This window comes from Erythrolamprus reginae, chromosome 9, assembly GCF_031021105.1.
Source record: "Erythrolamprus reginae isolate rEryReg1 chromosome 9, rEryReg1.hap1, whole genome shotgun sequence".
In the NCBI taxonomy this organism is placed as follows: Eukaryota; Metazoa; Chordata; class Lepidosauria; order Squamata; family Dipsadidae; genus Erythrolamprus; species Erythrolamprus reginae.
This window is the reverse complement of record NC_091958.1, coordinates 21,638,197-21,656,740: the sequence shown is the minus strand read 5'-3', so window position 1 is coordinate 21,656,740 and position 18,544 is coordinate 21,638,197. Positions and strand designations below refer to the sequence as shown.

Sequence of the window (18,544 nt, the reverse complement as noted above, 5' to 3'; positions counted from 1 at the left end):
CAATCTGGAAATCAACGATTACATGGTCCTCTGTGACCCATTTTCATCTTTCTATTTCAGCTCCTCTCTTCTCACTGTTCAGATAGGGTTCCAGGTAACAACTCCAATGAAACAAAACTCCAAGGCATGAGTTTCCTCAAAGTTTCATTTTATTTATTTATTTATTAGATTTGTATGCCGCCCCTCTCTGCAGACTTTATTAGAGATGATATATTGGCACATCTTGGAAAACCTGAATCTGAAAGCTTCCGGGTTTTTCCCACCCAAAAGAAAGTCCAAGTCTCTGTCCCAACACCCACGTCCATCACATGGTCCAATCAATGCACCATCCCAACTGGAGATGTCTTCCAGTTACACACCTCCAAGTGCAGAGCAGAGTGACTTTGACTCTAGAACAGAGGTCCTCAAACTTGGCAACTTTGAGGCTTGTGGACTTCAACTCCCAGAATTCTCCAGCCAGCTGTGAGAATGAAGTCCACAAGTCTTAAAGTTGCCAGGTTTGAGGACCCCTGTTCTAGAAGGAAGGGATGTTATTTTGACTACATATGATCATATCTGCTGCTCCTAGTTTACGGAGAGGGGCGGCATGCAAATCTAATAAATAAATAAATGAATGAATGAATGAATGAATGAATGAATAAAAAATTAAAATAAAATAAAATATAAAATAAAATAAATAAAATAAAATAAAATAAATAATAAAATAAAATAAATAAATCCCAGCTCCATGCAGCCCTCTCAGTACTATTTATTTATTTATTTATTTATTTATTTATTCATTCATTCATTCATTCATTCATTCATTCATTCATTCATTCATTCATTCATTCATTTATTTATTTATTATTTAGATTTGTATGCCACCCCTCTCCACAGACTCGGGGCGGCTCACAGCAAGACACAACAATTCATAACAAATCCAAATAACTTTAAAATATTTAAAAAGAACCCCATTTTTCTAACAAACACACACACAAACATACCATGCATAAATTGTACAAGGCCTGACAATAATCTTAGGAGTGTTGAAGAGCACATCTATCTTCTTTAAGATGACCGTTCTTTCTGTATTGTAACTACAAATTAATAGCACCCCAATTTAGAGCGGTGGTTAAGCAGCCAGACTAAAAGTGGAGACAAGGGTGAGTTCCATTTTCATGTACTGCCAGTTCGCTCAGGGACGCACCGTGCGCCCCCTGCATGTGATTAGGAAAATATTAGAATGTGCAGAAGTGAATAGATTGGTACCTGGTTTGTCCTTTCTTTTTGATAGGCAGTGCTTTTCAGGTTTTGAGTCAATATGTTGTTGTAGCATCTTTTCCAGCCACATATGTATTTTAGTCCAATATTTTTTTGCTTCTGTGCAGGTCCACCATTTATGATAATATGAGCCTGGTGTCTGGTGGCACTTAACTGATTTGTCTTTAAATATCTTTGCCAGTCTTGCCGGTGGGCAATTCCATCTGTAAAACTTCTTATACAAATTCTCTTTATATGTAGCTGACAATATTAATTTATAGTTTCTATCCCATAGTTACTGCCATTTAGCTAGTTCTATTATATAACCAATGTTTTTAGTCCAAGCTAATATTGTTTTTTCACCTGTTCTTCAATTTTTTTTAAAAAAATAATCATGTATATTTGGTTTTTCCCTTTAAAAACAACCTACAAAAAACAACATTCAAAAACATAAGACAAAAACAAACAGCAACAAGTAGACACTTTTTTTTTGTAACATTTCATTATTATTTACACTTTTCAGTATTGCTAGCTTTACTTTGACTTTCTTTATTTCCTATACATTTCTATATTAAATGGACTGAGTCTCCTATTGTATTTCCAAATTCAATTTCTTATGTTTTAATTACATATATATCTGTTCATTTACATCACAAAGTGAAAAAAAGAAGAAAGACCCCATACAATTTTTAAATTAACATTCCTATTTTATAACAGTATTTGGTATTTTTTGTTTCATTCTAACCACTTGTATCATTTATCCCATGCTTCATAGAATTCTGTATCTTTTTTTATCATGCAATTCAATTGTTAGTTTACAGGTTTTGACACATTCTAAAATTTTTCAGACAACCATTGTAGATGTGGGAATACTATCCGATCTCCAACTTTGCACATAAACTATCTTGCCCGCGGTTATTATGTGGCGTATTATATATCTGTTCTCTTTTTTGATTTCCCCTCTTATAATTCCCAATAAGAATACAGTGGTACCTCTACCTACAAATGCCTCTACTTAAAAACTTTTCTAGATAAGAAGTGGGTGTTCAAGATTTTTTTGCCAGTTATAAACCCAAGCCTTTGAAAATGTAACCGGAAAAGGCAGGGAGAAGCCTCTGTGGGGCCTTTCTAGGAATCTCCTGGGAGGACACAGGGCTGGAAAAGGTGGGGAGAAACCTCTGTGGGACCTCTCTAGGAATCTTCTGTTTTTCCCTTCTGGGCTCAGGGTATGTTTTTCCTATCACAGTAAATTTATTTATTTATTTATTTATTTATTTGTTTGTTTGTTTGTTTGTTTGTTTGTTTGTTTGTTTGTATGCCATCCCTCTCCGCAGACTCGGGGCGGCTAACAACAATGATAAAAACAGCATGTAGAAATCCAATTAATAAAACAACTAAAAACCCTTATAATAAAACCAAACATACACACAAACATACCATACATAACTTGTAATGGCCTAGGGGGAAGGAATATCTTAACTCCCCCATGCCTGGCAGCATAAATGAGTCTTGAGTAGTTTACGAAAGACAGGGAGTGTGTGTATAATCTTAGAAGAGCTGTGTGTTTGTACATACACCTACAGTTTATATAGTAGATAATATATATATATTATGTGCCTGTGCGTAATATGTATGTACACATATGGCATATATACATGAATTAAATAATATCTTTTAGATGTTCAGTAATAGTAAAAAGATAGGGAAATTGAATCTCTCTGAAGCGAGGAGAGGCCCAGGCACCCTAACCCAAATCCTTGACATGAGTGACGTCAAGTTGGCCACCTTTAAGCCAGTCACATAACCTTTAAGCCAGTCCCTGGTCACGTGATTGCCAAGCCACTCCCACCTGGTCACATGGCTGGCAAGCCATACCCACAAAATAAGCCATGCCCACAGTGTGGTAGTAAAAAAATTTGCAGCCCTTCACTGCTTGCCTTGTTTTTAAATGATACATATCCTTCATAGTAGGTAAAGCTATGAAGTTGTTAATTTAACAACTATAGATAAAGAGAGAAGAGAGAGAAAAAATCTAATTGGGGGTTCTCTATGTTTTATTTCTCTTACTTAAAATTTATATCTTTCTATATGTGTATATGTTTTTATAGTTTCCGTTTCGAGAACTCCAGTCAGGAAATAGAACTACCCACAATATTGATCCACCTATCAATAACCTTATGATGTACATTAGCCTGCAGGTAAATAACTGATATGAAATATACTATTAAATGATATGTATTTTCACCTTACACTAATCAATTTTTTTGGTAAGCTGTATTGAAAAACATGTTTAAAGAAAATTTTCATCCTTCTAACGTTTAATAATATCACTGTCTGAGGGAACTTTCCAAGCATATTTGTCACTTAATTCCAGTTACAAGAATTCTACAAATGAAATTTTGTTTCCCATTTAGAACCAATTTTAATAAATCGAAGTAGATACTTATTAATTTAATAATCTATGTGGATCTGTGTCAGTTTGGTCTAGTGATTACGATACCAGGCTGGAGATCAGGAGACTGTTTAATTGTTCTAACCATCAGGAAATTTCTCCTTAGTTGTAGGTTTTTTCTCCCCTTGATTAGTTTCCACCCATTGCTTCTTGTCCTGCCCTCAAGTGTTTTGGAGAATAGCTTCATTCCCTCTTGTTTGTGGCAGCCTTTAGAAAAGAAAAAAAGAAACACTGCTACCATATCATCCCGAGTCCTTTTTTTCATTAGATTAGATTAGATTAGATTTATTGGATTTATATGCCGCCCCTCTCCGCAAACTCGGGGCGGCTCACAACAATAATTAAAATAATAATAATAATAATAATAATAATAATAATAATAATAATAATAATAAACAGTACATAATAACAAATCCAATTAAACGAGACATACCTAATTCCAGCAACCATTCTTCATATGTTTTAACTTCCAGCCCCCTAATCAGCGTTATTGCTCTTCTCTGCACTCTTTGTAGAGTCTCAACATCTTTTTTTTACATTATGACAACCACAACTGATATTCCAAGTGTGGTTTTTCCAAGGCATTATAAAGTGGTACTAACATTTATTGATTTGCAAAATATGTCCCCTGCACTTGTTGATTTTTCAGATTGTTAGAGGTCTTTTTTGTATATGATACTTTAAAAAGTGAACTGTCCTGTGATCCTTATGAGTATTTAAACAGCCAGCATTCACACAATGATATTCAGTACTTATCAAAGTGACAAATTCCCCAATTGGAATCCTGAATTTTGGAGATTCAGAGATTTCATTCTGCCTGGAGAGGATTGTCAGGAAAAGGCCATTCAAAAGTGTTGGGGACTTTCACAAGGAGTGGACTGAGGCTGGAGTCAGTACATCAAGAGAAACCACACACAGACGGATCCTAGACATGGGCTTCAAATGTCACCTTCCTCTTGTCAAGCCCTCCTGAACAACAAACAAGGTCAGAAGCGTCTTACCTTGGCTAAAAACAAACAAACCTGGTCTGTTGCTCAGTGGTCACGAGTCCTCTTTTCTGATGAGAGTAATTTTTGCATCTCATTTGTAAACCAAGGACCCAGAGTATGGAAGAAGAATGGAGAGGCAATGTGGATGATGACACACCCTGGTGAGGGGGGGGGGGGGAAACAGGGTCATGATTGGGGCCGTAAATCACATGAGATCAGAGCTGACTTCACATGGGACATAATGTCCCAATAAAAAACCTGGATTTCTTTTGAAGTTTGGCTTGGGGCTCATGATTTAATTAGGGCATTCCTCAAAACCCTGACATCCCCATTGTCATTGGATCCAAGGAAGTATGTACTTGATGGTACTTTCTTTACTAGGTACTTTCTTTAAGATTAGCCATCTCAAGCAGGAACAGTTTCAGAGACTCTCTCCAAAAAATAACAGACAGGACCACAGCAAAAACTCAAATTGATTTCATTTGATTAAACTTAATGAAAATTAAATAGAGCTAATAGGATCACTATGGATATAGAAAGTTTAAAAAGATATAGGCAGTCATGGGAACTTGATGCCTTAACTATTCTAGAAATAGTGGCTAGAAATGGAACGACTGAGTTTTAGTCCTGTCTTAGGTCGAAACCATCTGGGTGACCTTGGTCAGTCATTCTCTCTCAACCCTGGAAAGGGGGCAATCATTATTTTAATTAAATACTGTGCTTCTTTTTTGTAATCCTTATTGAAAATCCCTAGCAAAAATAATTCTGTCCCCCCCCCCCAAATTTCATCTTTTATAATTTCTTTTAGCCATATAACTATCTTGTTCCAGTACATGTTTACTTTTGGACATGTCCACCATAGATGGTAAAATGTTCCATTCTCTTTTTTGCACTTCCAACATCTCGGTGATGCGCTTGGGTATATCTTTGATAGTCTCAATGGAGACAGGTATCAGCGATAGAACATTTTGCATTGGTTTTCCTTGAATGGAATAGATCTTGTGATTTGCTAGTTAAATGTCCATAATTTTTCCCATTTGTCCAAATCAATTGGGTGTCAACATTTTTTGTTCAACTAATCAAATGACAAAATTGAACGGGTCCAAAGACGGGCTACAAGAATGGTGGAAGGTCTTAAGTATAAAACGTATCAGGAAAGACTTAATGAACTCAATCTGTATAGTCTGGAAGACAGAAGGAAAAGGGGGGACATGATCGAAACATTTAAATATGTTAAAGGGTTAAATAGGGTTCAGGAGGGAAGTGTTTTTAATAGGAAAGTGAACACAAGAACAAGGGGACACAATCTGAAGTTAGTTGGGGGAAAGATCAAAGGCAACATGAGAAAATATTATTTTACTGAAAGAGTAGTAGATCCTTGGAACAAACTTCCAGCAGACGTGGTTGGTAAATCCACAGTAACTGAATTTAAACATGCCTGGGATAAACATATATCCATTGTAAGATAAAATACAGGAAATAGTATAAGGGCAGACTAGATGGACCATGAGGTCTTTTTCTGCCGTCAATCTTCTATGTTTCTATGTTTCTATGTTTCTAATCATAATATCTTTCAATCTCTCCTCTTCTGTTTTGTATGTTATTAGAAATTTGTAGGTTTTACCAATTAGTTTAGGGCAATCATTATTTTATATACATCCATACATACCATACCGTAAAAGGCACCTTAGTTTTTGGGAAGGAAAATGGGGGAAAAAATCTGCATACCAGATATTCATCTGGCTAGCATCCTTAGCCTGGTTAGCTTCTGCACATCATTTTATCCCTGTTTAGGGCTGAAAAAAACCCTTTTCAGGAATAAATGAAATGAAAACAAGCCTGCAAGATTTAAGGTTGGAAAAAACCTTTGGAGTAGCAATGAAAAAAAATCCTGCAAGCCAGGGCTGGGGGGGAAAAAAGCTACCAAAAAAGCTACAAGAGTATAAGATGCACCCAAATTTCAGCCTCTTTTACAGGGGAAAAGGCTGTGTCTTATACTATGAAAATATGGTACATATGGCTTGGAGATGAACTTGCTGATTTCTTCTATCATCAAATAAGAATTTGGGCCCAAAAAGATCCTGGAGAATGGTACTCTAGTTTCACAAATAATTAATATTCCAAGGCTTTGTGACATTCACATATTCACCCTGATTTTCTTTGAGGGCACCAACAAAGTGCTCCATTTTGTTGTTAAATTCACTGCAGCTTCAGCAATGCTGATAATTAGGTTTAGGGAGAGAAAGGCTGACATTTTGCCAAACGGTTTCACTGCCACTTCATTTTCTCACTCTCTAAATTAATCAAGTGACATTAAACTATGAACTGCAGTTGGGAATGGAAGAAGAAACAAGCCTGGTTGAGTGGAGAAAAGGCACCACGTTTGTTCCACAACTTTCTGGATCTTCCTCAAAAATCTAGGAACACCAAGCATGTCTCTTCCTGCTGTCTGTATCTCTTAGCAAATTAATATGTCAGAGCTTTGTACATAAATAAGCAATTAAAAATTCCTTCTTCTGGAGTCTGCTTTACTACTCTTTGATATCTTGTCCTGATACAGATAAATGATGATGATGGCATTGGTGGTTTCTATTCAACATTTGTAGATAAACAATAGAAACATAGAAGATTGACAGCAGAAAAAGACCTCCTGGTCCATCTAGTCTGCCCTTATACTATTTCCTGTATTTTATCTTAGGATGGATCTATGTTTATCCCAGGCATGTACTGTGGATTTACCAACCACGTTTGCCGGAAGTTTGTTCCAAGAATCTACTACTCTTTCAGTACAATAATATTTTCTCATGTTGCTTCTGATCTTTCCCCCAACTAACCTCAGATTGTGCCCCCTTGTTCTTGGGTTCACTTTCCTATTATAAACACTTCCCTCCTGAAACTTATTTAATTACCCCTTTAACATATTTAAATGATGTTTCGATCATGTCCCCCTTTCCCGTCTGTCCTCCAGACTATACAGATTGAGTTCATTAAGTCTTTCAGTTCATTAAGTCTTTCTTTTCACAATCTTTTCACAATCATTATGCATTATTTTTGTCAGTACAAGTTGCTGTACTAGTTAAAGCTATAGGATAGGGAGACTGTGAGTTTTCGTTCTGTCCTAGGCACAAAGTCAATTGCGTCACCTTCAGCCAATGAGCCAGTCACTTCCTCTCAGTCCTGGGCAGGAAGAAAATCACTTCCGGAAAACCTTGCCAAGAAAACTCATCCACGCAATCACCAGAAGTCAACACTGACTCAAAGAGCATGAAAGAAAATATATTATTTCAGCAAGAAGGGGTGGGGGGAGAACAAAACACTGATGTCTAAAGAGCAAACTAAGGTGGAGGATGGGAAGATGGTGATACCCCAAGTCACATTTTGAATCATTTTGAAGTTTTTAATCATCTAACCCAGTGTTTCTCAAACTTAGAAGTCTTAGAAATTCAGCTCCCAGAAATCTCCAACCTGCATGCAATTCTTGTTTTTCTTTTAATTTATTTTATTTATTATAACCAGCTCTGGGCATAGTTCCCTCTAAGCTGAGCAGTGAGCAATCGCTCACCTAAAAATCATCATCAACTCAGAGTTTTCCAAACCTGCCCAGAAGCCGAGAGGGAAAGAGCGAGAGGGAAGGAGAGAGAGAGGAAGACAGGAAGAGAGAGAAACAGATAGAAAAAAGAGAGGAAGGAAAAGAGAAAGAAAAAGAATGGGAGTAAGGAAGAGAGAAAGAAAATCAAAATCTAGTTTGAAACTAGCTCAACTATTCAAGTGGCATTTTGATATTGATAGAGTTGCCCTATTATGAGCTCACTATTATAGACACACAGTACAGTATTTTATTTTGAAATTCTCTGAGGCAAAACAGGGTGGGTTTTTTGTTTGTTTGTTTGTTTGTTTGTTTGTTTGTTTGTTTATTTATTTATTTATTTATTTATTTATTTATTTATTTATTTATTTATTATTTCTGTGCCGCCCAGTCCCGAAGGGACTGCCGCTCAGACACTATACTTTTCTGCCCACCCCAAAAAAAAATTAGAAGGAACACTGGCTCTGGGAAATTTCCAATCACAAGATTGGCTGTTCAGGCCATTGAAAGATAAAACCATCAATTCAGAGCATATCTTTCTCAGCTCTGCTGTATTGACTTGACAATCAAAGAATCACATCTTAAGACCCTCAAAGTGTTAACTGACAGTTCCTCACCTGGTTAACCTTACAACTTAAATTTCATTTTATTTATTTTAAATACACTGCTCAAAAAAATAAAGTGAACACTTAAACAACAATATAACTCCAAGTAAACCAAACTTCTGTGAAATCAAACTGTCCACTTAGGAAGCAACACTGATTGACAATCAATTTCACAGGCTGTTGTGCACATTCAACTTTGTGCAGAACAAAGTATTCAATGAGAACATTTCATTCATTCAGATCTAGGATGTGTTATTTGAGTGTTGCCTTTATTTTTTTGAGCAGTATATTATTTTTCATTAATCAGTATAGTTAATAATAATTCACTATTATTCATGTTAGATGGCTTTTCCTTCTCAAAGGTCAAAGGATGAAAGTTGGCATTCTTAGTCATGCATAAAATTATGAAGTTAATAACTAGAGCCACATTCTGTTTATTTCGTACATAGAATTGGGGTTTTTTAATTGCAAATAACGGGAGGTGGTTTCCCCCGCTCCTTGTGAGCAGATCAGTTCTCTTTCTTCTTCTTTTTTGCCTTGTTTACTTTTTCTTACCAACTCGACTTCTCTGGGCCAATCAGGTGACAGTGATGAGTCAGCATTGGCTGTTCCAATGATTCAGATCAGGAACTGATTGTACAGTGATGTGAGCAATGCATTTCCCTGGTCAAAATTCTTACACTTTGCATATTAAGAACTGAAGAGTGAATCAAGTTGTTCTTAGAATTCTAGTTACACTCTGTTCCCTTCTTCAAGGCAAATTGAATGAGCCCCATTTCCCGGCTGAAGAAGCTGTACTGTTGGATTCTTTAAAACTGTCATCTTCCCATAAATCATAGCTTATGGACTATAAACTTAAGTCATTGTGTAAGGATAAGATGTTGTAAGGAAGCAGTAAGCAGAGAACAGGATTAAAAACATGGCTGGATGGCTATTGGTAGACTACAAATGAACTGTAGAATTTTCTTAAGGCAGCTCTTGCAAAGAGGGGAGAGGGCAACCAATGATCCTCTGGGCAATAACATTAACCCTCTGGAGCTCTGTCCTATCTGCCACTATGCAGTTGGTAAACCAAACACATATGCCATATGTTAAATAGAATAGAATATAATTATTTTATTGGCCAAGTGTGATTGCACACACAAGGAATTTGTCTTCGGTGCATATGCTCTCAGTGTACATAAAAGAAAATATAGATTTGTCAAGAATCATGAAGTACAATGCTTAATGATTGTCATAGGGGTCAAATAAGCAATGAAGAAACAATCAATATTAATAAAAATCTTAAGGACACAAGCAAGAACTTACAGTGACACAGTCATAAGTGGGAGGAAATGGGTGATAGGAATGATGAGTAATAGTAGTGAAGACTTAGTAAATAGTTTGACTGTTGAGGGAATTATTTGTTTAGCAGAGCGATGGCGTTCAGGGAAAAACTGTTCTTGTGTCTAGTTACCTTGATGTGCAATGCTCTGTAGCGACGTTTTGAGGGTAGGAGTTGAAACAGTTTATGTCCAGGATGCGAGGGGTCAGTAAATATTTTCACAGGCTTCTTTTTGACAGTATACAAATCCTCAATGGAAGGCAGGTTGGCAGCAATTGTTTTTTCTCCAGTTCTCTCTATGGTGCAGCGGTAGAAGGTCAGCAGCAGTTTTTCATTCAATTGTTGTTTCCTGAGAGTTTCCAGGTAGTGTAATCTCTGCTGGGCCCCTTTGACCAGTGTTGCAATTTTATTTATTTATTAGATTTATAGGGCGCCCTTCTCCTCGCAGACTAAGGGTAAGGGTAAAAAATAGACACGGTAAAAATAGAATACAATTAAAACATCAAAAGAAATAGCTAAAACCCAATATAAGGTTTTATATTGAGGACCTGGATTGTGGGGGCAATAGGCTGGCTCTGTTAAAAAGTGCTGTTGCTAACATGTGGTAAGCTGCCCTGAGTCTAAGGAGAAGGGCGGCATAAAAAATCAAATCAAATCATATCAATCAATCAATCAATCAATCAATCAATCAATCAAACAAACAAACAAACAAACAAACAAACAGTCAATCATCCCTCATTCATACTAATGTGAGCATCCCCAGGTCAGGTCCCCTTTTATGACAACATCCACTTATGGCCACTTGCTCCATTCGGTCTCCACTGATAAGCAAGGGCTGGGTGACTGATCTATTCTTTCTATAGTCCACTATAAGCTCCTTGGTTTTATTTGCATTAAGGACTAAGTTATTGTCTCCACACCATTACCCAAATAGGTAACATCATCAGCGTTAGCAAATGTCTGTAAGAAAACAATGAGGTTCTCGAGTTCCAAGGATCCCACAGTTCAACCATGACGTACAAATATTCTCTCCAGTTGGTACTTCCAACAGTCTATCCATCACTAGGATTAGACCCTTGATATGCATGACATTAAGATAAACCCGAGAGCCTGCTACTAAAATGTGTCTATTAGATTCACGTCTGAAATTAGCGGTTTTACACCCCCACAGTTCACTAAAAGTGCATTTTTCAGTATGTGCAAACTCATTCAATTTTCAGTTTTATACCACATTTCCAATGAGGCTGGCCTGTAGAAGAAGGCTTTCCTTCCAAGCAATAGTTTATAACTCGATGCAGTTTGAATCTACTGCATTACATACATTTTGAAATGAATTTTGGGTGACTAATCTGTGCTTAGAGCAAGTTTCGTTTTGAGAATGCATGGTTGGTTTTCTTTTTTTCTTTTTTAAATTCAGCTGTGAAAGTACATTTTCTGCATTCTCAGAATTAGAATGCAATTAGAAACCTGGCAATGTATTGGTATGCAGATAACAAATATTGCTTATGGACTGGAAATGTATGTACAACAGAGGTGGGCTCCTATTGGTTCTAACTGGCTCTATAGAACAGTTAGTAAACTGGAGATGATGTCATAGTGCTGTCAGTGCTGGTCCGTGGCTGCCGCCATCTTGTTTTTGGCTTCTGAGCATGTGCAGAAGCTATTATAACTCACCCCAATGCACATATAAACATACCTTATGTAGATATTGAAAGAAGTGATACATTGAGTATTGTTAAGACATTCTGTGGGTTTTTGGCAGGAAGACTCATCAAGTTAATGACAGACATACAAGAGGACAGGTTTATGACATATAACAAGCACAAAACAAACCAGCTGATCTATTCCAAATTCTATTTTTGGCATCACTGATATCAGATAACAATAACAAGGTATTTTCTAATGTTGTTTTATGCGTTTACCCTGCTAGACCCTTCGCTTTTCTTGGATTATGTCTTCATCAGAAAAATATTTAATATGATTTGTAGAACAAAGAACGTTTGTAGAGTTTGCTGCAGTGCTTTTTCTAATATAATCCATATAGTTTTTTTGAAGCACTAAGCCATGCATAGGTAAAACACTGGAATAAAGCAATAATGCCTTCATTCGGTTGCATGAAGATTTGCTTTGTGCAATATTTAATTAATATGCCAATCCCTCCTATTTGTTGCTAAGGCATCACAGAGATACTGATGTAACAGCTCAATAATCATTTTTTTTGAAGTATTATCAATGTACACAGATATACTTGTAGCAGTAGGGTTATTAATATCAATTATATACCTGTCTGATTTGCCTATTTTTAATCGTCAAATGTGCTAAGACATTGGATTAAGTAAACAATGGAAGATATACAGTAGGAAGACTGCAGATATTACGGGCAAAATTCAAAAATCATTAATGGAATAGCGGAGAATCTTAATATATTTTTCCCCAGCTGAGAGCATCAAAACCAGAAATAACCCCACCCTCATTTTAAGAAATATGCTGCCAAACTGGGGGGGGGGGCACTTTTAAGCCGTGGTGGTGCAGTGGTTACAGTGCAGTACTGCAGGCTACTTCTGCTGCCTGACAGCTGCCTGAAATTTGGCAGTTCAAACCTCGCCAGGCTCAAAGTGGACTCAGGCTTCCATCCTTCCGAGGTTGGTAAAATGAGGACCCAGATTGTTGGGGTCAATATATACTGGCTCTGCAAAACTGCTTAGAAGGGGATGTAAAGCACTGTGAAGCAGTATGTAAGTTTAAGTGCTATTGCTATATTAGGAATTTATTTGTTTACTTTATTTTTGTACAGTATTTATTTGTCAAACAAGTATAATATTATAGTATGTATTTACACAGCATAAGTAGAAAGTAGTGATAGAAAAGATAAAAGACAGTAGGACAGGGACATTAGGGACATTAGGCACAAATGTACATGCACGCCCCTTACAGACCTCTTAGAAAAGAGGAGAGGTCAATCTTACATTAAGATTGAAGATTTTGTGATTGGGGGAAGAAACAACAGAGTCCAGTAATGAATTCCAGGCATTGACCACTTTATTGCTGGAACTGTATTTTCTGCAGTCTAGTTTGGAGTGATTTACATTTAGTTTGTATCTATTACGTACTCTTGTGTTGTTGTTGTTAAAGGTGAAGTAGTCGCTAACAGGGCGTACATTATGATATATGATTTTATGAACAACAGTTAAATCAGTTCGGAGGCAGCGTCGTTGTAGATTTTGTAAGCGTAGTATTTGAAGTATGGAGGAGGAAGGTAGTTTGTTACGAGAGGAGTGAAGGACTCTTCTTGTGAAGTATTTCTGTACTCTTTCAATTGTATTAATATCTGTTATGCAGTGTGGATTCCATACAGGTGAGCTGTATTTGAGAATTGGTCTGACAATTGTTATATATGCTCCGGTAAGTAAATCAGTGTTTCTAGAGAAGAAGCTACGTAAGAACGTACGTAAGGAATGTTTGGGAATGGGCTGGGATTTTTTAATGAGTTTTTATGTTGGGAATTTTAACATTGTAATTTGCCCATGTGTGAGTTTGGGAGAGGGGAGTATATAAATTTGCTTAATAACTAAATAAAACCTGGTCTAGGAAAAACTGCCTTAGATGCTTCGGTAAAAATGGTTTTTCAGATCCTCTTTGCTGAAGATAACCGGCTGAAAGTTTTGTCTTGGAGCAACATGCCAGCACATGAAATACAAAGGGTCAAATTACCTTGTGTGGGCGGAGAGAGTTTGTGCTGCTTCAGAAAACGCGAAGTCTAATGAATTAAAGGCAGTGGTGGCATAATGAATTATGTGCCAAGGCTCTTGGGATCTCGCTTCCTCATTCAAACACACACATTTCTCTCCCCCCCCTACTTCTTATGATGTCAAGCAAGAGCTTGAAAAAGGAGAGAGGCAGAAAGTCAAGACTACCATGGCAAGGTCATCCCTGTTGATGCTAATAAGACAATAAAATAAAGCAATTGAAAACCGTGAAGTAATGTTAGCCGGGTCAACCCCGATGCGTTTCTGCACACTTGTATCCTTTTCAGCTTCCATGTTATGATTTGTTCAGCCATGCCTAGCAAGAATCTAAGGGAAGCCAAACCCCAGGCGAAGAATAAATGCCAGCCCACAGGAGTATATATTGTACAGATGTACGATTTATTGGTATTTCTTATTTATATTCATGCTTTTTAAAAACAATAAAGGGATCCCAAGACAGTTCACAAAACAAATCCAGGATTTCAACTGAAAAGAATAAAGTTCCAATCAAAATGTAAAAGTGGGTAGAATTTTATTCAGAAAAAGACTCTCAGGATTCATCCCTCCATCCCTCCCTCCATCCATCCTTCCCTCCCTCAATCTAATCTAATCTCGTCTCGTCTAGTCCAGTCCAGTCCAGTCCAGTCCAGTCCAGTCCAGTCCAATCCAATCCAACCCAACCCAACCCAACCCAACCCAATCTAATCTATATGCTGCCCAACTCCCAAAGGACTCTGGGTGGCTTACAATTAAAAAATATAAATGAATAGGCCAACTCTGTGGGACCTAATCGGTCGCTGGGATTCATGCGGCAGAAGGCGATCCCAAAGATATTCGGGTCTGCCATATAGGGCTTTAGAGGTCATTACCATCACTATGAATTGTGACTGGAAACTGATCGGCAGCCAGTGCAAACCGCGGAGTGTTGATGAGACATGGGCATATCTGGTAAAGCCCATGATTTCTGTCGCGGCCACATTCTGCACAATCTGAAAGGTTACTGTCCATCTTAATGAGATAACAGAAATGGTTCATATTAACTTTATCATGTCCTTGATAACCTGGAGTTATTTAAAGGTATTTAAAACGGAAGTGAAAAACCTGCATCTGGGACAGTGATGGTGAACCTATGGCTTGGATGCCACCAGTGGCATGTGGCGCCATATCTGAAGGCGCACGAGGTGTTGTCCTATCTCAGCTCCAGCACCCATGTGCACACTGACCAGCTGATTTTTGGCCTTGGGGAAGCCCTTTTTTGCCCTCCTTAGGCTTTAGGAGGCTTCCTTGAAGCCTCCTGACAATGAAAACCGGTCCTCCGGCAAACCAGAAATTCAGAAAAATGGACTTCCGGTTTGCCCATTGGGCAGCTTTTCACCCTCCAGAGGCTTCAGGGAAACCTGAGGGTGGAAATCAGCTCAATGCAGGAGGGGGCACATGCACGGGGATGTGCAGTGTGGCATGCGTGGAGGTTGCGTGTCGTCACATGGACAGGCTAGTGCACACATGTACTCCCATTTTTGGCATGCAAGAAGAAAAAGGGTTGCCATCACTGATCTACGATCTTAAGTGTCCCTCCAATAATTGAATTTGATTTGTTTTTCCAGCTTATAAATTCTTCCTAGATTATGTATCTAAACAGTGGGAACATACCAATAAAAGATGTTTATTTACTGCAAATATTAGTAGCTTCGGGTTGAACTGAGAGGTTCTTGGTGCTCTCTGAGCTTGGTTGTTTTTGTGCAGATTTTTCGTTACCCAAAGTAGGTTATCACCATCATTGTTAGTAAGGAATGGGGTTTGTTCTCAGTTTATATTTTAGTGGCTTGCCCTGTCAGTTTTAATAGGGGTGGTCTTACAGAGTATTTAGTTCAGGGATCACCAAACTTGTGGACTTCAACTCCCAGATTCAGCCAGCTATTCTGCGCTATGCTATTTTATGCTATGCTTGCTGAAGAATTCTGGGAGTTGAAGTCCACAAGTCTTAAAGTTGCCAAGTTTGAAGATCTCTGCTTTAGTTGGACGGTTTACTGTTGATTTATTTGGCAGTTCCTTGATTGGGGTATTGTTTACTTGATTGTTGGTCTGATGCTAAGCTTGGAGTTAAACTGTGTTAACCTGGGGTTGATTGTTGGTGGAGAGGTGTTTTGGTCTTTCTGTTCCCTTTTTGGCTTGTTGATTGTCTCTTTCATTCAGTGTCTGTCTATTGAAGGCTAATTTGTCAACGTGCCAGGTTTCTAAAAATTCCCCAATGTTTTGTGCGAGTGAGTGAGAGTGTAAATGTTGGTGATTTTGTTCCTGGTCACCCTGAGACAAGAGATACATAAAATTTCTGCTCTGACTTGCTCATTCCTTTCCAAGATTCCCACAGTCAGGTTCACGTTCCCTTACATGGAGGCAGTTGGAAAAAGCATAAGGAAACGTGGCAACCTCCTTAAAAAGCAAGAACCCTTCACTTTATGGAAGAGCTTTGAACACAGCTTTGCTTGAAGCTTCCTCAAAACAATGAAAACGCTCTTTTGAAGCTTTGCAGAGCCCTGGTAACTGATGCTAACAGATGTAGCACTGTCATTAAAGATTGCTCCAAGGGAGCTGAAACGAAACAAAAGGAATGAAAGGTTTTAAATTCAGCACTCCGTGGGCTCCTGCATTAATCCATGCAACCAGGCAAAGGGAAGAGAACAAGGAAGTACACAGATTTCATTAAGGCATCTTTAGCATAAGTCTGGGACGGATACAGAATCTAGAGAAATCCCATCCACATGCATAGGACAGCAGGTAGTCCTCCATTTTTGGCCACAGTTCGAACCAGAATTTCCATTGCTGAGCAAGGTGATTGTTAAATTAATCACACTCAATTGATGAGCTTTTTTTTTTTTTTTTTGCCACGGTTGTTAAGTTGGGGGGGGGGGACCAAGTCAAAATTGACCCCAGAAACTCAGTCAAATTTAAATCCACATGTTTAAGGGAGAAGCATCCAAATCCCTCTGTCTGGATGGACATAAACATCCTAATCATTTAAAAAAAATTGTTCTTTGTGCAAGAAGAAATGCATATTTGCTTCTTATATATCCAATTGGTGTCATGTTTGGAATGATATTGTCATATAAAGGGTGCAAATAACTGTGATGACAGATGTTTGTATTTATGAGACAGTTATTTTATTTATTTGTTTGTTTTGTCACGTACGTATTGGTGGTATACAAAGATATAATAATATTTATATACATAATACTCGTAAAAGAGAAACATTAGGACAGGGGATAGAAGGCACTCTGGTGCATTTATGCATGCCCCTTACTGACCTCTTAGGAATCAGGAGAGGTCAACAGTGGATAGTCTAAGGGTAAAATTTTGGGGGTTAGGTGATGAAGCTACAGAGTCTGGTAGTGAGTTCCATGCATCAACTACTTGGTTACTAAAGTTGTATTTCTTGCAGTTGAGTTTAGAGCGGTTTACTTTTAGATTTGTATCTGTTGTGTGCTTGTGTGTTGTTGCGGTGGAAGCTGAAATAGTCATTGACAGGAAGGACATTGCAGCAGATGATTTTATGGGCTATGCTTAGGTCGTGTTTAAGGCGACGTAGTTCTAAGCTTTCTAAACCTAGGATTGTAAGTCTAGTTGTGTAAGGTATTCTGTTGTGAGTGAAACAGAGTGGAACTGGCTGAGGAATTCTAGGAGTTGAAGTCCATAAGTCTTAAAGTTGCCAAGGCTGGAGATCCCTGATCTAGAGTAGAAACATTTGTAATTTTGTTTTGAACAGTGGGGTCCTCGATGCTCTCTGAGCTTTGTTGTTTTCTTCCAGACATTTCATTACCCAACCAGGCAACATCTTCAGGGTGGAAGGCAGAGAGGTTTACTTGTCCTGTCAGTGTTGCAGGGAGAGTTGTTATATAGAAAGGCAGCCCATCCCCAGGGGTGTGTAGCAGGCAGGATGGGGTGGAACACAGTTCCACCAGTGGAAATTTATTTATTTATTGCATTTGTATGCCGCCCCTCTCCAAAGACTCGGGGTGGCTCACAACATAAATAAAGCTGTGACTCTCCCACCTTCCCATCCTCCTCCTTGGAAAGTGGCAGGGATACCAGCACTGGCAGGAGTTGTAGGGGGGCCATTTCCTCCCCCCTCTTTTCTCAACAGCTGATTGGCACCCATTCGCCTAGTGACACAGCCTGAGGCAGGGGGTGACCCAGGAAGGAGAGCCTGGGAAACACGAAGCACCCCAGAGAGCGACACTGGTGAGGTTGTAAGTCAAGGACTTAACAGTTCACTTGAATGATGATGATCGTTCAAGCCACTCCCACATGGTCACATGGCCGGCAAGCCATGCCCACCCAGTCACATGACCATCAAGCCACACCCACAAAATGAGCAACACCCCACAGTGTGGCAGTAAAAATTTTGGCTGCCCATTACTGTCCATCCCCCTTTCAGTTTCCATCCATTAAAATGAGACTGCATTATATCTAACACTGAATCCAATACATGGAAAGCAGTGAAGTGTGGATTAGGCAAAATAAGATGAAGAAGCATGACTCAGCACAATGGAATATGCTTTGCAAAGAAAAGTCTGATTTGAGTCCATATGGAAGTTCATAAAGAGGG

At 38.3% G+C, this 18,544-nt stretch overlaps 1 long non-coding RNA gene across 2 annotated transcripts in view; it reads left to right on the top strand.

Annotated features, from left to right (window-relative positions):
- The window catches only part of LOC139172528 (uncharacterized), a 303,355-nt gene that overhangs the window by 6,166 nt on the left and 278,645 nt on the right, over window positions 1-18,544 (top strand). For both annotated transcript variants that reach the window (XR_011559886.1, XR_011559887.1), the window contains exon 2: window positions 3,348-3,437. This is a non-coding gene — a long non-coding RNA (uncharacterized lncRNA). The remainder of the gene's footprint in view (window positions 1-3,347; window positions 3,438-18,544) is intronic.